General features: G+C 45.2%; 1 protein-coding gene across 4 annotated transcripts in view; it reads left to right on the plus strand.

Annotated features, from left to right (window-relative positions):
• The window catches only part of TENM1 (teneurin transmembrane protein 1), a 1,699,828-nt gene that overhangs the window by 1,127,980 nt on the left and 546,064 nt on the right, over positions 1-25,784 (plus strand). For 2 of the 4 annotated variants that reach the window (XM_075940969.1, XM_075940972.1), the window contains one exon: positions 12,610-12,714. The exons of the other annotated variants lie outside the window; for them this stretch is intronic. The gene's annotated coding sequence lies outside the window, so the exon portion shown is untranslated. The remainder of the gene's footprint in view (positions 1-12,609; positions 12,715-25,784) is intronic. 4 annotated transcript variants of the gene reach the window in all.

Here is a 25,784-nt window from a genome sequence, read left to right on the forward strand (position 1 = left end):
CTGACCAGGAGATTTACCTGGATGACTCCCAGTCAGCAGCCCAGCATGTTTCTCAGGCAGCTTCCCTGGCTGCCTTGCCCTCGCACAGGCTGCTGGGGCAATGTGCATCTGTGACTAAGAGCCTGAGGGGAGGGGCGAGTGATGTTTCATATGCTGCCTGTTCTTCAAACAGTGGTATCACAGAAATTGGCCAGTGGGATTGTGCTAAGAGTGGGGAAGTGAATGAAGCCTCTCCTCCCTCTTCCCCCACAGATTTGAAACACAAATGGCGGGCAGCTGCTTTTTTGAACAACGTGCTGGGAGAAGGGACAGGCAGGGGCAGATCCTGTAGTTTGGTGGGCCAAATCTGGCCTACTGGCCCTGTTTTGCCAAGGCCTGCCTTAGAGAGTGTCAGAGGCAAAAGCTGACCCCTAATTCAAGGAGAGAAGGAACTGGGGACTTAACCAGAGGACCCTGCCTTAACCAGAAGAGACCTGGAGACTCCCGCCTAGTTCAGAGGCTATCGTTGCTAGACTGAAAAAGGAGTATATGAAACACATGACCAGGGCTGAGTCCTGGAAGGGACAAACTATCTCAAGATGAGAGTAGCTGTCAACAAAGGCACTAGGAAAGAAGAGGCCCTGCCAAACCTTGGTGTCTGCAGTGAGTAATCCCTTTCATGATAATTTGTTAGTTTTATAATTATGTTCTGTCTATAAATATTGTATAATGAATTCAAAATTATTGTTTTCAATAACATTTCAGTATGATTGATATTAGTGCTATGGCAAAAATCCAGATAATACAAGAACTAGTAGCCACCAAATAAAATTAATAGGTAGCAGGTTTAAAACAAAAGGAAGTATTTCTTCAAACAGTGTGCAGTCAGCCTATGGAATTCCTTGCCAAAGATTGATGTGCAGGGGTTTGGGTTGGATGTATAGGAGCAGGCCTTTTACAGGGTTAAAAAAATAATTGGATACATTCATGGAGGATATGTCCATCGGTTGGTATTAGCCAGGATGGGCAGGAATGGTGTCTCTAGCCTCTGTTTGTCAGAAGCTGGAAATGGGCAACGGGGTGGTTCACTTGATGATGGTTACCTGTTCTGTTCATTCCCTCTGGGGTGCCTTGAATTGGCCTCAGTTCGAAGACAGGGTACTGGGATACAAGGATCTTTGGTCTGACCCAGTCTGGCCATTCTTATGTTCTTATAACGAAACTGTATTTTGCTTGCATGTAAAATTGGTCATGTGGTATGTTGCTTTTTCTTCAGAATTTAGGTTTTATGATTTTACAAATGAGTATAATTTGACAGAAAAAATCACACTTTTCAATCCAGTTATGACCAAAGCATAATCCACTATGAAATTTATCCAGATCTTACAAAGAAATTTGTGTGCATAGTGACCTTTCGTCAAATCCTTTGGTGGATTCTTTGGCAAGATGAGGGCCAGGGGGCATGATACATTTATTTATTAAGTCAGTGGAAAGACTAACTGATATTACCATGAGTATTACATCATATCGTAATAAAAGTATCAGGAAGTGGAGTGATGAATTGTTGAAAGCATCAGCTGTTGATATCCATTGCTGTTTTGATACTTTTAAAAACTCATTGATAATTTTCATAGTAACATAGAAGAGTCTGATTAAATTTAGTCCATTGAAGCATAAGGAGTTCTGGACTTTTTTAATTTTGAAGGAACTTAAGCCATCTGTTGCCTTGAAGCAGAGATATTTAGTAATCAGGCAGATCAGTTAGAAGGAATTTATCTGGGGAGTCTATTAATTAACAAGCTTGGATACAGTTCACTTCTTTTTGCCATAAAGTCAAGTCATCCCTAACAAGTCTGTTAGACAATCAGAAGATTGAAGTAAAACCTTAGTTTTTATTTCCATCTTATTCTAGACAGTAGTAACTGCATAAGAAATATACCTAACTGCTATATTATTACTACAGGCAGTCCCCGGGTTACATGGATCCGACTTACATTGGATCCCTACTTACAAACGGGGTGAGGCAACCCCGCACTAGCTGCTTCCCCCCAGTAGACCAGGGAGACGCAAAGCTAGCGCCCCCCCCCCCCCCCCCCCGCAGACCAGGGAGACGCGGAGCGGCTTTTCTCAGCAGACACCTCAGCTTGAGAATAAAGGACTGAGGGAAGTGAGGTGTGGGAGAATAAAACTGAGCTCTGGAGAAATGTTTGGCTAGAGTTTCCCCTACAATATGTACCATTTCCGACTTACATACAAAGTCAACTTAAGAACAAACATACAGTCCCTATTTTGTACGTAACCCGGGGACTGCCTGTACTGTCTTTCTGGCATGGAAGGGCAAGGAGCACACCCAGAAAATAAAATGGATAAAACATTCCTTCTGGGAAAGACTTTCATCAGATACACAGAAATTAAATAAGAGGCTTGTGTATGGAATGCTTCAGTGTACTACAGACATGTTGTAACTTTCCATCTGTTCTGCAAGAACTTAACATTGTCCAACAGAATTCACCCTGAAGGTCAGGAAATCTCCAAACAAAAGAAGTGGAATCTAAAGGCTCAAGGGCTTTATGTTTCTGCAGATCTTTTCATACATGAGCATTTTCTCAGATTCATTCTAAACTGTTTTTCAGAAAATCTAAGAGAAATGTAATGGAGAGTTCATGCTCCTCTCCCCCTATTAAAACATGGCTGGACAAGATCCTCATCTGATGTAAATTGGCATTAATGAAAGTCATTGGAGCGATGCTGACTTATACCAGTGGTTGTCTGGTCTGGGAACTTTAAATCACGCTTGGACTTTTTAAAAAAGAATGCTTTAGTTATACCTGGAATTAATTCTGGGAAGTCATATGGCCTGTGTTATACAAGAGGTCAAATTAAATTACTACAATGGTCCCTTCTGACTTCAATCTCTGAATAGATACAAGTACACAAATGTACAAAAGTACTACTTTTTTGTAGCATATCTTCATCATACCCTGATATTTACTATTCTTCGAGGATGTCCCCATGGGTGCTCCACTATGGGTGCTGGGTTTGCCTCGGCGCCGCAGATGGAGGCTTGTCAAAAGCAGTATCCGGCTGGACTGCACATGCATCGCGGGGCTCACGGCATTCATGCTCTTTTTCTTGGTGCACAGTCTGGCCCTCCACCAGTTCCTCAAGACTGCCTCAGGCTGCAGACGCTTGGAACCGCACTCTTTACTTCAACCTCTTGGAGACTAGCTTTGCTCTAGCCTTCCATTGTACATACTTCTGCCTTACCTTTTCTTCCCTTACCACTCCGCCCCGTTAATTCTTCAAAAAAGAAAGATAAAAAGAAAAAAAAATTAACACGGCAGCTGTTACCCTTCTCCAATCCCTCACAGCTGTTTCCCCGGTTCGTCTTTGTATATAGTTGCTCATTCAAAAAAAATCACCTTTACTTAAGAAGAGGAAAAGCTCAGAAATAGACTTTTGCTCCCTGGTTATAACAAAGAACCCCTTTAGCCCTGATTTACAGGCTGAACAATCTGACCACCGGTTCAAACCTGCCATGTCGACCGGCTTTAAGAAATGCAGCTCTTGCCGGGAGGCAGTGCCAGCCTCCGATGGCCACTCCAACTGCATAAAGTGTCTGGGTGAAGTTTACGTTCCCCAGAAATGTGCTCATTGCTGCAAACGTACCTCCAGGGCTAGGAAGGACAGGGAGAGGCGTCTTCGGTTGCTTCTCTTTAATAAAGCCCTGCAGTTGCAGCACACTGCTACCAGGGAACAGCCGTCTAAGTGACAGGCTTCATCCCCCACTACCGCCAACCAGAAGAAAACCAGGCTCTCCCCTACCAGATCTTTGCCTGCCGCCTTACATGGCAGAGAGAGCCAGGGGGACGGACCGGAAACGTCCAGCGTTATAAAGCCGCATTCCACAGACTTAGCGCATCACAGGTCCAAATGGCCACAGGTGCCAGTACAGACCGCAGCATCAGAGGCACCACCTGCTCAGCCTGCATCCATGCCACCGGCACTGACCCCTGAGCCACCAATGAGGGCTCCCTTGGACCCGCCGGTGACAGCGCCGACACCCTCACCACCTCCAAAATCACCGCACGGTGCCGGAGCTCTTGGCACCGATGCGCCTGACCTCCACCAGCTGCTGCGGTGCCTGATTTGCCAGCACCAGGGAGCGTGGCATGGACTAGCGCTTCAGCGTGTCTCCCAAGCCAGAGCGCTGAGCCCTGCTCCTCTGCTTTCACTGCCCCGGAGCCACTCTTGCTCTCTCCTCTTCTCCCCGTTACCGTCACCATCTCCTCCAGCATTGCGCTCCCCATGCTACCACGAGAGCTGCCGCAGGTCTCCTCCTTCCTCCTCCAGACTCCCATCTCCATTCCTAGCTGCTTGACCCTCTCACCAAAGACACCACTACAGACAGCCCTCCATCTTTCCTGCTTCTTCCAGGGCATCATACAACTGCTCTCGCTCACCATACTCTCCACGCTACCCTCGATATCACTCACATTCTCACTATCCAGACAGATACTCACCACGTGACGGTCTATATCATCGTGATGACCGTTACTCCCAAGACTCTTGCAGCAGGTACTCTTATCGCTCACGATCTACATATGACTATGCTTCATCCAGGCTCTCCCCAACTCTGGCTCCTCTCACCCCTCTAGAGCAGATGGCTTTGCCTTCTCAGCTTCCATCTGAACCGGAGCACATTCCCTTTGCAGACCAGCCAACTGGGGTTTCTCCAACTCATTCCTCTCTGCCAGACGAAGCACTCACTCCAGGCGAGGTCTCCCCACCTGATGACCTCCGTTAGTTTCAGGAGTTGTTCAGACAAGTAGCCATCAGCCAGGAAATACCGTTGCAGGAACTCACGGACAAGCAGCATAAACTCTTTAGGAACCTCCAGCCGCAGCACAGGTCATGCCTGGCCATTCCCCTCGATGAGGGCATCCTGGAAATTGCCGACGAAATATGACTCACTCCAGCGTCTGCTCTACCTTCGAACAAAAGGGCCAACAAAAAATATTTCGTGCCTCCAAAGGGCATGGAATTCCTCTTTGTCCAACCCCAACCAAACTCCTTAGTCATTGATCAGCCCAACAGAGGGCTAAGGCCCTGCACTTCAAACAACAGGGCTCCAACAAGGAGATGAAGAGGTTAGACCTCCTAAGGCAGGAGGATCTACACATCGGCAACGCTGCTCCTGAGAATCGCCAATTATTCGTCACACCTGTCAAACCACACCTTCGATATTTTTCACGCTTGACCCCTCTCACGGATCACTTGCCATACTCAAATCCATTTTGAAGTCAGTTATCCAAGAGGGCTATACATTGGCCAGAACGTCCCTCCAAATGGCTATGGATGTCGCTGACACCGCTGCACGCTCTACCGCTACTGCCATCGTTATGCAGAGAGCCTCGTACCTTCAACCGGCAGGGGTCTCTAAGCAGCTTCAGAGCAAATTCGAAGACTTACCTTTTGACAAAGACAAGCTTTTTGCGGAAAATATGGACATGATCCTACACCCTAAGGACTCCCAAACAACCCTGCAAACACTGGGGTTGTATGCACCCCCCTTCAGGAGGCACTGGTACACACCATACCAATGTAGATACAACTACTCTTACGTTAGCCACCAATGGCAGCATCAACACCAGCAACAGAGGAGTTTCGATAACCAACGCTCATGCCAGAGGCCCCAGCACCGCCGCAAGGTAAATGGCAAGGCAAACATGGCTCCCAACAACAAACAGCAAGTTTGATGCCTTGGTCGTGGGTGAACAAACAGTCACAGGCAGCACCACGGATCGTCCTACCCAACTCTTTCACCACTGGTTGAGGCCCTTCTTCCACCAATGGGCTAAAATCACCACAGACAGATGGGTACTGGAAATTGTTCTAAACGGGTTACCCCATTCCCTTCACCTCCATTCCATCCATCACTCCTCCCACCCTATCCCTTTTCAGGGACCCTTCTCACCAGATCCTCCTACAAGCAGAAGTTGACCGCCTTCTTTCCCTGGGTGCCATAGGATCAGTCCCAAACAAGTTCAAAAACAGGGGCTTCTACTCACATTATTTCCTCACCCAGAAACGGTCCGGAGGTTGGCGTTCCATCCTAGACCTCCGCTGTCTGAACAAATTCCTGCGGAAACAACGATTCAAAATGATCACCTAAGCTGACATAATTCCCATATTGGATCAACAAGACTGGTTTGCCACCGTAAACCTCCAGGATGCCTACTTTCACGTCCCTATCCATCCAGCCCACAGAAGGTTCTTACAATTTGTCGTTGGAAAGGATCACTTCCAATACAAGGTCCTTCCTATCCTCAGCCCCCAGGGTATTTTCAAAGGTGCTAGCGGTAGTCGTGGCCTTCCTCCGACGGCAAGGAGTAGTCATAATCCCGTATCTGGACGATTGCCTGCTCAAGGGTCCTTCTGCACTCGAGGTCTCTCATATGATTCAACTCACCTGGCGGACCTTCCAGTCACTCGGACTCCTCCTCAACGAGCAAAAGTCCGTTTTGCACCCTACCCAGAACCTCAAGTTCATAGGGGCCTGCCTGGACTCACTGGCAGGCAGAGCCTTTCTACCTCTGCAAAGATTTCAGACCATCCAGGATCTCATCCATACCATTACCGTCAGTCCCACCGTCTCACTCATAACATGCCTGAGACTGATGGGCCATATGGCCGCTACAACACACGTGGTCAAATACGCCAGACTACACTTTCGCACCCTTCAATACTGGCTGACACTTGTCTACAACCACACCAGATATGACTTCCACAGGTCAGTAGTGCCTTCACCCTTCGTTACACGATCACTCCTGTGGTGGACCAGCCGCAAGAATCTCTTATCAGGGGTACCTTTCCATCAACAACAACCCCTCCACCAAATTATGACAGACGCGTCTCTGATAGGATGGGGAGCACACATGGGGTGTCTCTTAGCGCAGGGCCAATGGTCCCCACGAGAAGCACGACTACATATAAACCTCTTAGAACTACATGCCATCTTCAATGCCTGAAAATGCTTCCTCAACCACATCCAGAACACCACAGTGAGGTGGTCAACGTCATGGCCATGTATTACGTGAATTGCCAGAGCAGCGCTCGCTCCCATTCCTTATTCACGGAAGCTATCCGCTTCTGGAATTGGTGCATTCGCCATGCAATAACACCTACGGCATCTTACTTACCTGGCACCACAAACGTGACCGCAGACTTTCTAAGCAGGCACTTCGACGTGAAACACAAGTGGAAAATGCATGAGGGAATCCTACTCAAGCTCTTCAGACACTGGGGGGACTCCCCGAGTAGATCTCTTCGCAACCTCCTGCAATGCGAAATTCCACAAGTACTGTACCAGGGCGGGCCTCGGCCATGCATCCCTGGGGGACACCTGTCTCATCAGCTGGCACGGAACCCTTCTCTATGCCTTCCCTCTCATACCGTTGATCCCAAAAGTTCTTCAGAAGGTGAGGGCAGACAGGGCGAGGCTCATCCTCATAGCACCAGATTGGCCACGCCAGCACTGGTTCCCCTTCCTCCACTGTCTGTCTGCATATGAACCGATTCACCTCCCGGCCCTTCCGAACCTTGTCACCCGGAACCGAGGACGCCTGGAACACCTCCAGATACACACCCTGAACCTCACAGCATGGTTCTTAACTGGTTGAATGCATTTGAATCCCTCTGTTTGGCACCAGTGCAGCACGTCCTCATACACAGTAGACGACAAACCCCAAGGAAAACTTACCTTAATAAGTGGCGTAGATTCACCTCCTGGTGCTCCATGTAACACCACCATCCGGAACGGCCTTCTATTCCTCTGGTGCTTGACTACGTAATGCACCTAAAAGAGACAGGACTTGCATTACCTTCCATCAGGGTATACTTGGCGGCAATTTCAGCCTTCATACCACCGGTGGTCAGCGTTTCCATCTTCGCCCACCCCACCACGAAGAGATTGCTCAAGGGCCTCACCAGCAACAGCCCGCCACGGGACGCAGTCCCGCCGATGTGGAACCTGGATATACTCTTTGAGGCCCTAATGAGGCCACCATTCGAGCCTTTGGCAACTGTATCCTTACACCTCCGGACTATGAAAACGATTTTCTTACTTGCTATAACATCGGCACACAGGGTGGGCAAGCTTTCGGCCATTATGGCCACGCCACCATATACAATATTTCGAAAGGATGGGGTAGTACTGAGACTGCACCCGAAATTCATCCCAAAAATCGTGTCTCGTTTTCATGTCAATGAACCAGTAACCCTACCAGTTTTTTCCCCGTAGCCCCATTCCTCACCACGGGAAATGGCTCTATACTCGCTGGATGCCCGAAGGGCCTTAGCTTTCTATATAGACCACACTAGACCCTTTGGACGTACGGACCACCTATTCATCTCCCTCTCGAAAGGACAACCATTATCTTCCCAGAGGATTTCAAATCTTATAATCTCATGCATAATGCAATCTTACACAGCGAAACGCTTACCCCTACCTGCCCAACCACGTGCCCACTCCACTAGGGCCATGGCGGCTTCAACAGCCTTTCTTAAAGGGGTCTCCCTCAAGGACATTTGTAGGATGGCCACCTGGTTGTTACATGAAACCTTTGCCAAACATTACTTTTTATCTCTGGGCATTCGTTTCAACGGGGCAGTGGCAACTGTGGTGCTCTGCACAGCGGATAAATAGGGGCTCTTCCTGCCCTCCTTCCGTTCTGGCAAACACTGCTACGCAGTCACCCATAGTGGAGCACTTGCGGGAACATCCTTGAAGAAAAAAGCGAAGTTACTCACCTCGGTGCAGTAACTGTCGTTCTTCGAGAACGACCCGCGAGTGCTCCACTACCCACTCTTCTCCCTACTTCGGAGTCCACTTTTCTCTTGTGTCTTACAGATTCCAAGGCAATCTCAAGGACCTGGCGGGGGGCCGGACTGCATGCCAAGAAAAAGAGCACAAACGCCGCATGCCCCGCGGTGCATGCGCGGTCCAGCCGGATACTGCTTTTAACAAGCCTCCATCTGCGGCGCCGGGGCAAACCCAGCACCCATAGTGGAGCACCCACGGGGACGCCATCTCAAAGAACGACAGTTACTGCACTGAGGTGAGTAACTTCGCTTTCACTCAACAAAGCCAATTCAGTCCCCAAAGTCAGACTGTAGTTTTCTTTGAAGTTTGGAGCCTGATGTTCACCATCATAAAACCATATTCTTGTTGCCTATGGTAACCAAATACCATAGTACCAAAATATGCAAGAATATACACTGAAAACCCATTTTTATTGTATTATCATATTTTAATTAGTAGTGCCCTGAACCCTCACTTATTTATTTCACCTTGAGTATGAACAATCTGAGTGGGTGAATGTAGAACTGTCACTACTGAGTTAGATTCCTCATGGGCTCTTCTCTTGACAGGACATTTAAAAGCAGCCTTCCTGTAGGGCTTGGGTTGGGGGATAAGAATCTTGATGGAAGTTTTCCACATCATGTTCACTTTTGGTGGGTTTTTTTGCACCTCTGTATTCCCTATTACCTAGAATTGGCCTATGACTCATATTGGAGTTTTGTATGAGCTAACATAATTTTGGCTTGTATTGTTTCCAAAAAGTATCATAAATGGCAATGTTTTGTTAATTGTTTGAAGAATGAGATGGTAGAACTTCATAATTAATACTGCATTTAGATTTGTAATTTTAGGGAGTTGCTGAAGTATATAATTACCCTTTAATTGAAAGAAGTATAAGAAGACATTTCAATGACTGGTAATAGTGTGACATCGGTGTGGGTACATTGAGTGATTCCCTCATGAAAAATTATTCTCTAGGTGAAAAAGTGAAAACCAATACTCCCATCCTTTTTGTTGGCCTCTTTTAACACCACTAACCATTCTCTTCTTGAAATCTTGTCCTTCCTTGGTCTTTGATTCAGGACTCTCCTGAATCACCTTTCTTTCTAGTTACTCTTTTGATGCACTCTTTCTCTCATTCCCAACTTTGTGTGGGGGGTTTCGCAAGATTCTGTCTTTGGCCCTTTGCACACCTTGTCCCTGGGCAATCTAATTTTGAAACACAAGCTCAATTGTTATATCTATGCTTATGACTTAGGTAAGTGTTCTCCAACCTTTTTATGTGTCAGATCACTTTCTGAATTTAAATGAAACCCAAAATTTACCCTGTCCCTTCCCCCAAAGCTCTGCTTTTCTCACTCCATCTCCCCTCTCTCCCTCACTCACTTTCACTAGGCTGGGGCAGAGGACTGGGGTGAAGGGGTGTGTGTGGAGTGCTGGCTCTGAAAGGAGGTCAGAGATGCAGCGGGAATTGAAGTGCAGTAGAGCATTCAGAGTGCATTAAGGGGCATGGGATGCTGACTCTGGAAGGGGTTCAGGCTAGACAGGGAGTTGGGATGCAGAAGGGGGTGTGGAGTGCTGGCTATGGGTCGGGGCTCAGGCCTAGGCCTTGGGGTGCAGTAGGATGGGTGGGAGGCTGGCTAAGGAAAGAGACTGTGGGTTGGCATGTTGCCCTCTGCCATGCAGGTCTTACTGCTGGTAGCTCCCGGTTGGTGGTGCAGCAAGTCTACGGCAGGCTTCCTGCATGCTCAGGTCCCACGCTGCTCCTGGCAGGGACCAACAAGCCCTTGTGGCCTGCACACTGCCTTTCTGCTGGTACTGCCCCCTCATCTCCCATTGGCCACAGTTCCCTAACCCAAACCCTAACCCTGTTTCTGCCCATACTAACATTTTGGATTATCTGATCTCTCATGGATGCCCCATTTTCATCTGAAGCTCAATATGGCCAAAATTGGTCTCTTACCCTGTTCTAATATTTCAAGCCCTCTTTTCTTTTCCCACTCCACATAGTTCTCTATCGCTGTGGATAATTCCACCATTCTCCCTGTTACTCTGGCCTGCAACATAAGGATCATTTTCAACCTGTCCCTCTTTCTAATTGCTCACATGCAGGCACCGTCTAAATCTTGTCTCTTTTTCATGTGTAAGGCTGGATCCCACCTTTCCTCTCGATCCACATAAATAAAACCACTCTGGTCCTCATCTACTCACATCTTGATTACTTGAACCATCTCCTTTTCAATGTTGACAAATTCTGATTAACTCTACTTATCACCCTTAAAAACACTTTTTTTCAGATATCATTTTTCTTGCTTCTGACTTCAGTCACACTGTAACCCTCCAACAGGTTCCCTCTTCTCAACCTCATCAAACACATGTTGCTTGTCTTCTCCTTAAAGGTCCATCATGTCTATTCATGCCTTGACTATCATTTCTTATATTCTCTTATCTACATCTACTTATGCAATTCCTAAATCCACTCCACCATTGTTGCCAGTATTTGTCACTCAGATATTAAACTTCTGGAAAAGCAAGTTGGGCCTTTCTCTTATGCCATCTCCAATACATAGAAGAGAGATGGTGGATATATATGCGTTGCAGTTAGATACTCATAGCCGGTCTGTGCCCACTGACTTATAGCTCAGGCTAAGGAGCTGTTTAATTGTGGTGTAGACATTTTGGATCTGGCTGTGGGCCAGCTGAGGCTTTTAAGTGTAATGTACCCTCTGTAAATAACCTCTAAGGCACCTCCTTAAAACTCTCTTCAGTCATAATACATGTGAAAATGTGATCATTGTTAAGCAGCTGGTGTGTCATGCCTATTAATTGTCATGCTGACCATGATAGTTATCCATTGTTTCCTTTAGTTCATCCATATGTTTGAATCTAACGCATAGAGTCTTTCTTCATGAGAGCTTCCAATCTCCTTGTTCGAGTTTTGTACAGTGCCTAGCACAGTGCAAATCTGCAGTTCCTATTTGTGACAGAGTGAATGTTCACAGGGTGTATCAATGCGATTTGAAGCAATATTTCAAGTTGAGTTGGTTTCCCAGCATTAGCTTCTGGAATTCTCATCATTCCCCCATCTCTTCTTCCCACAGAACTCAGACTTGTTTGTTCTTGAAAGGGCTTAAGCTCAGAGACTAGAGCTAGCACACACTGCTCTTCTCCACTTTTTTAGCTGCTGCCCCAGTAACACTTGCCACTGTTCTTTCTTATCTACCAGCATAGCTCAAATGAAATGTCAGGCCCAAAGCAATGTTTAGTAACTTTGAATTGAGCCATTTAATCATGCAGATGCTTAAACGAAATTTGATAAATGTAACGAAGTTGCCCAGCATATGAGAGTAGCATTTAGTATTATCTCATGAGTGGCAAACTTCCAAGTATAGTAGCACATAGTTTAGGTTGCTGTCCAGGGTAGTCGTCTTAGCATTAGCACATATCTTTCAGCTGCAAATTCAGTGTTTTAACAGACTTAACTTTGTATCCTGATTAGTATTTTACAGTAAATTCTTTTGAATTAATGATTCCTGCTATAATAAACAGGAGCTAAAATTGGCCAAGTTAACTTCAACTTTATATGAAGATTGACCTTGTTAATTCTAATAATGAACTTGTTATAAACAGTTGTTACCTGTCAGAGTTAGGCAAAATTTTTTGCCTTCAAGCAAGCTCAGGTAAATTAATCTTCTTTGGGTTCATTGCTGTTGGGTTACCCTGCTTGCTCTTTGATAAAAGTCTGAATACTTTCATTATACTTACAGTGAAGATGGAACTTCTTAAAAATCGTGACATATCACACAATCTAGTCAAGGAGAAATTCAAATGCCTGCAAACATCCAAACCAACATAGCTGATGAAACATAAAGGTAATATTAATAATAAGATTTCTGTGTGAAACAAAATAGAACTATAAATGTGCCCAGCCTTTGTAGTGAATGTGCAGTAGGGGAAAACAGCTAAGAAACACCATGCAATACGTGTCTCAATATAACATAAGAAAATAAGAAAGTCTGGATCAGACATGTGATCCACCTTGCTTGTTTTCCAATAGGGAAAAGAACCTTTGCTAGGAGCTTCAGAGGAAATGAACAAAGTAGACAATCATAGAGTGATGCATTCCCTATTGTCCACTCCCAGTTTTTGGCAGCAAGAGGCTTAAAATGACTAAAACTGGGGGAAACATCAGACTTGAGAAAAGATGTGGGTTTTTTTAACATCCAATTAATTTTTAGAACAAAAATGTTATGGTTATAAGACGCGCAAGGAATCTTTTTAGGGGAAAAGGCAATACGTTGCATTTATTAATAATACGATATGAAAGCAGCTAGCATATGCTCACATAGACAGACACAAACACACTGTCCCACCAATCGATGTTATAGTTACCAGTCCAGAGTCCAGATCTTTCTGGCAGCCAACCAGCTTGATCACGTATAGAAAGGCATGGGGCTCTATCGGTCCACACCAATGCTCCAGAATCTAAAAAGATCCTGTGTGCTGCTTATAAGCATAACAAAACAACACAAGTTTAGGATTCAGAAATGCAGCGTTGTTTAAATGATGTTGCAGTAACCACAGACGCTAACTAGCAGTTTTTGTTAACATCTGCTTAGCATTCAGCGGTTAACTTCTCCAGTTTGCATTATCAAGTAAATAATAACAATGCATTATTACAAGTATCAAACATAAATGTCTGAATATCATAATATATGATGGCTTCTGATGAGACATGTACATATTTTAGCATAGCAGTATAGTATTTCTGCATTAGTCCTCAGAAAAGAGTAAGTTCATGTTCAGTTCTCTATGACATGCAAGCTATGCACAATGAGCTGCATTATTTCTACTGATAGTTTAAACTAATAGTGATAGAAATCACTATATCATTAAGATGGTGATGAAATTTACACTCCTGATTATATTTGACTATGTAGTGTATCCCATGTTCATGTAATTGTACATACGCAAAAAAGGGAGAAAATGTTCTTAAAATGTCAAATGCTTGAATAGTTTCTATTTACAGGTTTAAATAAACAAGTATTTGATCTCAACTATAATGTGAATCTGTATATCTACATGCTATTTTGTAATTGTGACCTTATCTTCAGCGAATACACATTGTAAAACTTTTCCGTTAAAAGCATTTCCAGAAAATCATGCCAGTGTAGACGTAGCTCAGATGTTTGAGAACAGTTGTTGATACAGTAAACCAGAATATGGCAATACGTTCTCAAGGAAAAGGGAGAGAGAGAAAGAGTAGTTGGGAGATGAACCCATGAGCTTGAAACAAATTTCAACATGTTCCAAGGATAACATTTTTGTTTTGTTTCTTAAAGTAATTACACAATGGTGGAGAGAGGGAATGATGTAGAATACATTTAGAATTCAGTGTACTTAATTTATCATTAGTTATCATAGATGCTATTCTGCACTATACTATTCAAGCAAATTTACTAACAGTAATTTTTAATAGTACTGTTACCTTTCAAGTTTTTAACCATTCCTGGTAATATAATTAGTGGTTTAGCTGGAGTTGAATTTAAACTTTTTTTATAACTCTTTTGGTATTATTTTCTGTAGAATTCATTAACCTTTTAAAAGTTCTGAGGAGATAAGACAGCATTGTCACCTCCAATTGTGCAGATGCACGTATTGCATCCAAAAAAGAAGAGGCAGATCTGATAGCATTCAGTGCCTATGACAGCTCCGTTTTGTGGACACTTGGTCTCTTGTGGTATAGTGGAGATGTGCAGTAGAAGTGGAGCTGCCTGTGATCTGATAACATTTCAGTTCTTTTGTTGCAGCAACAAATTACAAGCCCTGTTCTGTGATAAATGTGATTTATTAAAGGAGCTGTATCAGTTTTCTTGGTGTGTTTAAAAAATCTTTTTCAGAGGCAAGATTCAGTACCAAAATACAGGCAGTCCCTGAGTTACGCGGATCCGACTTATGTCGGATCCGCACTTACGAACGGGGCTTTCTCGCCCCGGAGCTCGCAGGCAGCGGGACTGCCCAGAGAGCAGTGGTCCCACCACCTCGACCTCCGGGGCGAGAAAAGCTGCTCTGGGTGCCCCTGGTCTGCTGGGGACCGTCTCCAGCAGACCAGGGACACCTGGAGCAAAGCCGGGCAGGCGGAGGGGTCCCGCGCCTGTGAGGCTTTGCTCTGGGGACCGTCTCCAGCAGACCAGGGACACCCGGAGCAAAGCCGCAGCGGCGGCGGGGTCCCGCGCCTCTGAGGCTTTGCTAGAGCAAAGCCTCAGAGGCGCGGGACCCCGCCGCCACTGCGGCTTTGCTCCGCATGTCCCAGGTCTGCTGGGGGGGGCGCAGCTAGTGCGCCTCCCCCCCCCCCAGCAGACCAGGCTTTTGTTGTGGACCCTGGAGTAGAGCAGCTGGGGTGCTGCCGGGTTGGTCCTGCAGGGACCTACCTGGCAGCCCAGCTGTTCTGTCCCAGGCTCGAGATTCAGCCGTTGTTGAAACTGATCAGTGGCTGATTCCAGGAAGCTGGGGGCAGAGCAATTCTACCTCCAGCTTCCTGTAGTCAGCCCCTGGTCAGTTTCAGCAGCAGCGGCTGAATCTGGAGCCAGTTTCGACTTACATACAAATTCAACTTAAGAACAAACCTATAGTCCCTATCTTGTACGTAACCCGGGGACTGCCTGTATGTCAAATGCCATATAGTAGAAGGATACAATCACCATGAGATATCATTTTTCCAGCATTTTCACTGATTTCCAATCATATACCCAATATGTCATCTCAATGCATTTTTATTATATTCTTGACTATTATTTGTGGCTATGGTTTTTTGTACAAATGTTAGTTCATTATTTTCTTTACTTAAAAGCAGAGTAGCTGTTCATCACCTTCAATTTGCTAGATGAGATAATTGGTTGCTTTTTAAAATAAAAAGTATAGTTTTCATATTAACATATAGCCTTAAAAATAAATATAATTAAAATGATGTTGCAGTAACCACAGACACTAACTAGCAGTTTTTGTTAACATCTGCTTAGCATTCAGCGGTTAACTTCTCCAGTTTGTATTATCAAGTAAATATCTAATAACAATGCATTATTACAAGTATCATACATAAATGTCTGAATATCATAATATATGACGGTTTCTGATGAGACATGTACATATTTTAGCATAGCAGTATAGTATTTCTGCATTAGTCCTCAGAAAAGAGTAAGTTCATGTTCAGTTCTCTGACATGCAAGCTATGCACAATGAGCTGCATTATTTCTACTGATAGTTTAAACTAATAGTGATAGAAATCACTATATCATCAAGATGATGATGAAATTTAAACTCCTGATTATATTTGACTATATAGTGTGTCCCATGTTCATGTAATTGTTCATACGCAAAAAAGGGAGAAAATGTTCTTAAAATGTCAAATGCTTGAATAGTTTCTATTTACAGGTTTAAATAAACAAGTATTTGATCTCAACTATAATGTGAATCTGTATATCTACATGCTATTTTGTAATTGTGACCTTATCTTCAGAGAATACACATTGTCAATTTCCAGTGTTATGAGTAAGGAAAATACTTTAAGGACCCATTCTTGTTCCTATTCAGGTAAATGAAATAGGAAACTACCAAAAGCAGCTTCTAGATTTGCTATTCTAACATAATCATCCCAACGATAACACAGTGATTGTGTGTGTGTGTGTGTGTGTGTGTGTGTGAGTGAATAGGGCGGGGCAAGGAGTGTCCGATGTTGTGTTAAAGGGGGGAAATTTTTGTCCAAATTATGGTCTCTTTTTAATTTATTTTCAAATATCTGTTTATAAATTATTTTACTGTACTGTTTTAATGCATCTTAATATCAAATATGGTAAGAGTCTGTACTTCTAGCTTATTGAGCTTAGTGGTTTTGCATATGAATGTACTGCAGAATCAAGATCCTATAGATAACAGGTCTTACCACGCATTTGCAGTTGTTCTGAATCTTTTTTAAGATGCAAGTTTCCTGTGAAGAAATGTAAGCGTTTAACAACTCTGTCCATTCTAGAGTACCTTAGAGCTTTTTGTATGATATGAGAAATAATGTATAACATATACAAAGAAAAAAGATCACTACAATTCTTTTCCCCAAGAGCTAATAGTCTCAGGAAATCAGCCTTGTAAAATTGAAACTTCATCCCAGTGCATATACTTCATAACTTAGTGATAACTTCGATAGGGTTCAGTTAGCTAAGGTGCCCTAGTTGTGGACTGCTCTGTAGCCAATACTGTAGTTTCTGGCCTGCAAAAGCACGCTCATCTCTTATGGCCCTGTGTTATGGAGAGAAATTGCTGCTGTATCCACCTCCTTGTTTTACCTTCATCTCACTCCATCTGTTACAATAATTGGGACTAAAAATTTCCCCTAATTGTGAGCTCAACTGTAAAAAGTATGTGAAGGTTCATAAGTTATTATTATAACCTGCAATAACAAATATTGTTGGTAAAGAGGTCAGATTGTTTTCAGTAATAAATATTATTAACAGGTGCAAGAAAAACTGATTAAATTAGTCTAAATAAAAGTAGCTTCCTGAAATTGGTGTATTGATTTATAGGCCTTACGGGTGGACAAAATAATGAGGAGATTAACAATGCTACCTTCTCTTTCCACTTCTTAGAGCTCTTAAAAAGAGACTTTTAAATATCTCAGCAGCTCTCATCTTGTCCCATCTCATATTTTCCAGCCATAAGTCAGAGAGAACAGGCTAGACCAAGGCCTTGCTCTTGTTTAAGGAAATTTTTCATCTATGAGTCTTGAAAATCATATTGTGACATCCCATTCTCAGCCCATCAGTGGAGATATCTAATTGCCAGCATCACAGAAGCTCTTGTCACTTACTGCCCCCATTATTTATTTTTTCCTATTCTATTGCTCCAGGTTAAACCTCTCAAATCTGGGACTGTCTGATCCAGCAACATCCGTGGTCCAGCTGGACCAAAGAGCCCCGGAGGCGGAGACTGGGAGCCAGCTTGGAGAACACAAGGCTGGAGAGCCCTGGCTAGGCCAGCAGTGGCAGGACCAAGTGATGGCTTGGGAGAATCCCCAGCATCAGCAGGACCAAATGGCAAATGGGGAGCCCCTACTCTGCCTGGGGAATCCCATGCAGCAGTAGGGCCAGACAGTGGCCTGGCAGCCCCAGCGGGAGCAGGACTGGCCCTGGCAGTGGGTCCAGTGGAAGCCTGGCAGCCCCAGTGGCCAAACACTGGGAAACCTCCAGCAGTAGCAGGCCAGGTAGCCCTGGCCTGGGAACTCCCAAGCATTATTGGGGCCACATGGGGCCGGAGAACTCCCTTGCATCAACAGGACCAGGCAGCTGGGGAGTACCAGCTGGGGAACCCCTGGAATTCCCTGTGGTAGTGGGGCTGGGGTGGCCGGGCATCCCCGGTCAGAGAATTTCCAGTGGCTACAAAACTTAGTGGCAGCAGGTGAGCCTTGGCTGGGGAGCCCTGGGAATCCCCAGTGAAAGTGAGGTGGCGTTATCCAAGCAGGGCTGCAGTGTCCAGGTGTCCCCAGCAGGGGAACCCAGGAAACTCCCCTCTGTAGCAGGAGCCCCAGCCTTAGTAACCTGGGAGTGGGGGCAGTTAGCCGGGAAGCATTGACCTCCCCTGGTTCGGCAAACTCCTTGATTTGGAGCCGCTCAGGTCCCAACAGCGCCAGACTAGAGAAGTCCAGTCTGTATCATAGTAAGTATCAATGAGTATCATGGTAAGCCTGTTAGCCATGTGTGCAAGTGTCCATTTATAGCTATCCAACCATCTAGTGGTCCAGAACATCTGCCAGAGTGGTATTGTTCACCCATCATTTCTGTTCTCCACTTTCATGTCTATTTTCAAAAATAGGGGAAGCAAATATGCTTGCCACATAAGGGCTGAGAGTAAAATTAAACCTTTCCTCTTTATCAAAGAGATGTAATTTGGTGAAAATAAGAAACTGATGTTTGGTGAAAATAAGAAAGGAGACAGGCTGTTATAGGTTTTCATTAAGTTTGATTTGTTTATGTTTTGCATAATTACTCAGTTTACGGTATAAATGAGTGTTTTGATTTCTTCTTTGTTTTTGTGTTTAATCAATGAACTTGCAACTTTAGAATGAAGGGGTTTGAGAGTTTGTGACAAAGATGAGCATACCAGGGTGTCTGTAGAACCTCCCTCAAACTTTTGTGTCATTGTTTAATGTTGGATAGTGAGTTTATAATGTCTATAACTCTTTTGGCCTTTGAGATAAAAACAACAGTGCCATCTAGAACCTCTCACTCTGTGTTTTTGTAGCATGCAGGACACCCTGACAGAGTACACCAACATGGGATGCGGAAGGTGAAGCACCTCTATCCATAATGTTAGACTTGTATATCCTCCTTTCATTCCCTGGAGCTAGTGTTAATGGAGTCAGTCCTGTGAAAGTTGATAGTGACAGCGGAGTTTGGTCCCTACTGATCAATGACAAATCGCAGGGCATAAACTCACCTCTGAATTATGCATCTAATTCCACAAATCAAAATAAGACTAGAACCTATTATAGAATGTGGGTGTGTACACATTTTAAACTATATCCGTGTATGGAATAATTCCACTAAGCTTGTAGTTACTCCACATTTACACTGGTATAACTCGGATCAAAATCTGAGGCATGGAAATAAATTGTCCAGAGTCATGGAGAACCTCAATGGAGCTACAGGGGTGGCACATGTGGGTGGAGGCAGTGCATAGAGCTGCATGGCCACCCCTCTGCCCAAGAGCAGCAGGAACATGTTGCTGCTCCCGGTGAGCTGCCTAGGTGAGCAGCACCCAGATCAGGCATCACAAAACACCTCCTGTCCTCTGACCCTCTGCCTTCCCACATCCAAATCCTCTGTCTTAGTTGACTGGAATTTTTGATTTACCAGCAACCCTCTCCCTTTCATTCCGTAGATAACACTTGTACTGTACAAAGGCTTTTTTCCGTGCCCCAGGACTATATGCCATGTGAAACTGATCTGAAAATCAGAGTGGAAATCCAGTATTGAATGTGACGTTATCTTTGTTTTTATGCCATATCTGTGATGCAGAATAGAGAATGGAATCAAATAATTAGGAATCCCTTGTCTAATAAAGAACAAGAGGATGAGTTCAGCACATGCTGTTTGGAAGGTCAGGTAAAGAGAGGTCATGTTAAACAGTTGGACATAAAAGTACCAAAGGTAAGATGATATAGATTGGGAGGAATTTAGGCCAAAAAAACCCACAGAAACAAAAATAAAATCCTGGACAGACACCATGGTAGGTTTTCTATTACATACCTTCGTAAAACATTGGCAAAAGCTTCTATGTAGTGCTCAAATGTCACTTACCTGAAGTGAGCTGAGCTAAAAGAAAACCGATTTTGATACTTATCCTGGATTAGCAATTCAGTTTCTCATAAAAAAGAGTAATGAATCACTGCTTTTCTTAGTAGTTTTAAACAGATGGGCATTGCCATAGCAATGAAAGAGCTAAGATGAGTCATTCTGAAATTAATTCAATCATGTTCTTCCCCTCTTTCCTTTACATTCTGCTTTCATTGATTTTTAAGTCAGACTAGTTTGTGTGGAAACTAACATCTAGTTAAGATATTTGGAGTTGATAGAGCTTTCTTACTCTCTCATAGTTAGATTTCTGGAGAGAAGTCCTGTTCCTAGAGATGAGAGATGTAAAAGTATAGTAAATCGTTCTGTCAATACTTATTAAAGGCCTCGGGTATGTCAGTTGCTGTTTCTGTGCTTCAGTTCTCCATCTCTAAAATGGGGATAATGGCACTTTTTCCTCTCCTTTGTCTGTCTTTTTTGTTTTAATTATAAGGTATTTTGGTGGGACTCTCTTGTTGTGTTTCTGTTAATCTTTTAGCTTGGTGGGGCTCCATTCTCAGATGGGTGCTGCTTTAATACAGAGATATAATAACGTGTACCAGCTGGTGAAAAAGGACTTTAAAGCTCCTGTTTAGGCTCTGTGCATTGGGAAGCACCGTATTTGTGTGGCACAGAACCCATGACAGCCTTCTCTCCAGTTTTCTGCTGATTTGGGGGAAAAAAGTGATCAGCATGTCAGAAACTGCTGCAAGTGGCAGGAGAGGAGTCTTCCAGGTCCCTTTCCTGCACCCAGACATTTACACTAGGCATGTTAGGTATTGTGTAATTGAATAGTCCTGCAATCACACGAAATCTTAGCAGTTACACAACTATTTGATAGTCCCTCCTCTCAAGCAGACTCAGTAGAAAGCAGTTGGTTTTAGATATAAACTCATTATTCAGGGACATTTCATGTTTGTAAACCACTTAGTATACTTTTGAGAGGATGAACATCTTACTATATTTTTTAGAAATGTGCATCTGTCTCTCCGTCTGTCCATTTGTTAAAGAGCTCCTCCTAAACATTGAGCACTAGGAACACTTAGTTTTGCAGCTTGCTCTTATCCTAACTTAAAGCAAATTCAGAGATAATGGGACGTTGTGCCATGGTAATGGGAAGTGTGTGGAATTCGATTGTTTCTCATAAAGTGAGAAGGGAGGGGTCTGGCAGGAGGCACTTATACTCCAGAGTGACCACATGGGGCAGCAAGAGGCCAGAGATGGGGATCAGGGCAACTATAACTCCATTGGGCCAACATGGGGCAAGGTAGAGAAAGGGACAGCTATCTACTATATATTTTGGAGAGTTTGTCTGTCCTCCAGATGAAGGACATGCACCCTCACCCTGCTGTGCCCGCTTCAGCTGCCATGGACAGATGCTTTTTGCCTGGCCCCAACCTGCTGTGATTAAAGAGGGCTTGATGTCCTCTCTCCCTGGGACAGCCTGCATACTGAACCCCTTCTCCCCAGCTCCGCCTCAGAACAATGATTTAAATGAAGAAAAACAAAATTCTTCTTCGAGGGTCCCCATGGGTGCTCCACTTAGGTGTGTCAGCCCTTCTGTGCACACAGCCCGGAGATCTTTGGTAGCAGTCCCCGGCCGCTGGCGCGTGCTGCGTTATTGCGCAATTGCTCAGAATGACATGCACACACTGGCTGCCATTCCCTCAGTTCTTTTCAACTGCCACCAGCATCGGTCGCAGTAGCAACAGTCTCCCTAGAAGTTTTTTAGACCAGAAAGTAAAGAAGACAGATTAAAGGAGGAAGAGCTGCAAAACATCAGGAATAAGTGGAGTGGGGCACCGGTGCCACTGCCACGTCTCGCTCACCCATGGCACATAAAAAAAATTGCCCATAGCTCTAGTAGGGCGAGAGACTGAAAGTGGATAATTATTTTCTTGGACAGGACTGTGGCTGATCAGCAGCCTGATCCAACCCTTTCCCCTCTCCCCCCAGAGCTACACCTGGGACAGAGGGCACAAGAAGCACTCCCTTGCAGGGACATGCTAGAGAGCTGGACCACGAGTGCAGCACAAACTGCTCAAGGTCCCCCGCTGACGTTCTGCAACAGAGCGATAAAAGCCCTCCGGGCAAGGAGGCAGACAGTGTTGTCCCGAACAGGGCAACATAAAGCCGATTAAGGGATCCTGCTCAGAGAGAGCCAGTGATCCCAGAGTGAAGCATAGAGCCCCGGCCAAGCTTCAGGTTCTCCTCAGGACAAGCCTGCGGTACTGCAGGAGAAGCCAGTACCGGCAGCAGATGACAAGGCAGGCAGGCTGCAAAGCAGCGGAATGCCACGCACAGACACACACTCATGGTACCGTTGGTACCAGTGTGCCCCAAAGCACTGAATACACAGCTGCATCCAGCAATGGCACACTTTATAGTGAGGCCACCACTGCCTGGTACCGAGATATGGGACAGAGGCAGACCTCACAGTACCGTCGGTATCGGTGTGCCCTAGAGTGCAGCATGCATGGATGCATCCAGCAATGGCAGGCTGCCATCGCCACTCCGGTATTGAAATACCTGACAGTGGCGGACCTTGCGGTACCGTCGGTACCATATTAACCATTATCTGGTACTGACATCACACCATGGTATAGAGGTCCCGTACTATGGTCCATACCAGCATCGCTCATATCGCTGAGATTTAGCGGTGAGGACAAGGAGGAAATAAGGGACCAGTGCAGTGTCTCTCACTATGCTGCCCCAGAATTGGCAGGTGGAACAGTGGGTACCCCCGCAGCTCCCACCTCAGTGGCCCTATGGGGACCCATGGGCACCCTACAGAAAGTGACAGCTGCAACTACAACAAACCCTCTTGATACTAAGGGCTCTGTTCACTGACCCACACATGTGGGGATGAGCTGACTACAGCTTAGGCAAACATGACAGCGAGTTATAGACAGAGGAAGCAACATAAGATTGCATATCCCTCCGAATACGTCATGCGCAATGACGGATGACCACAGTACACCTATGTCCACAATTAGAGGGGCGGATATAGAAGGTTTCAAGACCTACTCTACAGGGATGCGGACACTCTAGACATACAACTCCCAGATGTAAGGCAGAATGAACACACCAAATTGGCTCTGCCGATGAACAAGGCCTCAATAGCCTGGCTAAGACCATATTCAGGACCCTGCATCTGTACCAGTAACTTCGAAGCAAAAAGATAGGAAATACTATGAAGTGCCTATGGGAGTAGATTCCTATTCTCACATCCTTCATTGAATGAGTTGGTGGTCAAGGCTGCGACTGTGGGGGAAGCAATAGCAGTACCCCAGAGCACAGAGTTGGGCAAGTAGATAGAGAGGATAGATACCATAGGAAGAAGGAATACTCCTCAGCCTCCCATCAGCCCAGAAGTGTTAACTACATAGCTTTATTAGCAAAAGATTCACAACAGACATCTGGGACCTTCAATTCCTTTATTTAATGTTTACCAGAAGAGATAAAGGAACAATGCGAATCAAAGGTGGCAGAAGTGTTTCTGATCTCCCGCACAGCATTACAAGCCGTGTTAGATGCTGCGGCTACAGCAGCCAGGTCAATGCTGAATGCAGTGCTGCTGCAGAGAATGGCAGGGCTGCAACTGTCCTGTTGCCCCAAGGTAGTATAATCAAACATTGAAGATCTTCCATTCGAGGGAGAGAAAATATTTTGTCAAGGCTACAAATTCATCTCTCCATACCCTTAAAGACTGCAGGGCAATGTTTTACACGTTAGACATTCAGCTGCCTGGACCCAAGAAAGCATAATACAAACAATATAATCAAAGGTTCTGACCAACACTGTATAACTAACAACAAAGGCCCTATGGGAACAAGTGAAGAGTAAGACAATTCTAGATGAGGACAGGCAAAGGAGCAAACAGCTTCGATCCAAGGGTCCTACTCCCCCAAGCCAGGCAGATATAGGCAAACAGACACTTGGAAACAGACATGCCGAATTCTGTATGGCATGGAAGATCATCACCTTGGCTCCTAGAAATATTGCAAATTAGATGCTGCATACCATTCACAGCAGTTCCATCAACTCACCCAACCCCTCCTCATCGCTCTTCAGGGATTCCTCTCACGAGAGTATCCTCTTGCAAGGGGCACAGTGTCGCATGAAGCTAGGTACTATAGAGGAAATATCCAGCTGATACAGAGGCAGGGGAGGCTATTCCAGATACTTCCTAACTGTCCAGAAATCAGGGGGAGGGGGTAGAGACCCATCCTAGATATTCGTGGTACCAGCCAGTTTGTCAAATATCAGAGGTTCAAGAGGGTTTCACTGGCAGAGATCATACATGACAGGGGAAAAAGGATCATGGCTATCCACCCTTGACCTCAAGGAAGCATACTTTCATGGGCTAATTCATCCGGCACACAGATGGTTCTTCAGGTGTACCATCAAGATTCACACTGTCAGTATAGGCCTCTAAACAGCACCCAAAATATTCTCCAAGGCCCATGCCATAGTGTCCGCACACCTATGGAGAAAGCAAATAAACATATGTCCATATCTCGATGACTGACTCATCATAGCACCCACTTATGGGGCATGTAGCAGGTGTTACACCCCAAAAGGCAGTTACATCCCAAAAGGAGCTGACATGCTCTGGCTCCTACAGAACTGGGACAGTTTTTCCCTCATTCCTGTGCAAACCGGAGTTTATAGGAGCGCAGCTGGACAGCACCAAGGGGAGAGCATCACTGCCAATCCACAGATGACAAAGGTTAAGCGACGTGATCACATCAATGCAGAGTGGCCCATGCACCTCAGCGCGCACAGGCCTGTAAATACTCGGACACATCGCTGCACCCACGTTTATAGTCCCACATGCTCGACTACATATGGGGCCATTCCAGCCATGGCTCAACTCGGTGTATTGGCCCAAACACCACCCCATTCTACAGGGCAGTTCTTGTATCAGGTCGGGTCAAGGCCATCCTAGACTGGTGGACAGGTATACGCAGTGTCTGCAGGGGGCTTCCGTTTCAGGCGCCAGTGCCATCTGTCACTATCACAATGGATGCCTCACTGCTGGGGTGGGGAACCCACATGGGAGCGTGATACCACAGTGACAAGGGTCACGACAGGAGTCCCGGCTCCAAACCAATTGGTTGGAGCTCCATGAAGTCAAATGAGTTTGCTCCCAATGGCTTGAGCACATACAGAACAAAACAGTGAGAATAATGTCAAACAATACTGCAGCGACATAGTTCGTAAACAGACAAGGGGACGCAACATCTCACAGCCTCTGTGCGAAAGCAATGAAACTGTGCCGATGATGTCTCACATCCAAGGTCACATTTACCACAATGCATTTACCAGGCAAAGACAATGTATTCACAGATGCCCTCGGTGGACAATTCCCGCAGAACCACACATGCGAAATCAACAAATCTATTATGAACAACCTTTTCAAGGAAGAGGGTTATCCAGTAGTGAATGTGTTGTGATGCACGCCAACTCCAAGTGCCCTGTATTGTTCCAGGGCAGGCATTGAACCATGATCCCTCAGGGATGCATTTGCAGTCTGCTAGGACTTCCCATTGGCATACGCA

The sequence above is a fragment of the Pelodiscus sinensis genome, chromosome 13, assembly GCF_049634645.1.
Source record: "Pelodiscus sinensis isolate JC-2024 chromosome 13, ASM4963464v1, whole genome shotgun sequence".
NCBI classification, from domain to species: domain Eukaryota; kingdom Metazoa; phylum Chordata; order Testudines; family Trionychidae; genus Pelodiscus; species Pelodiscus sinensis.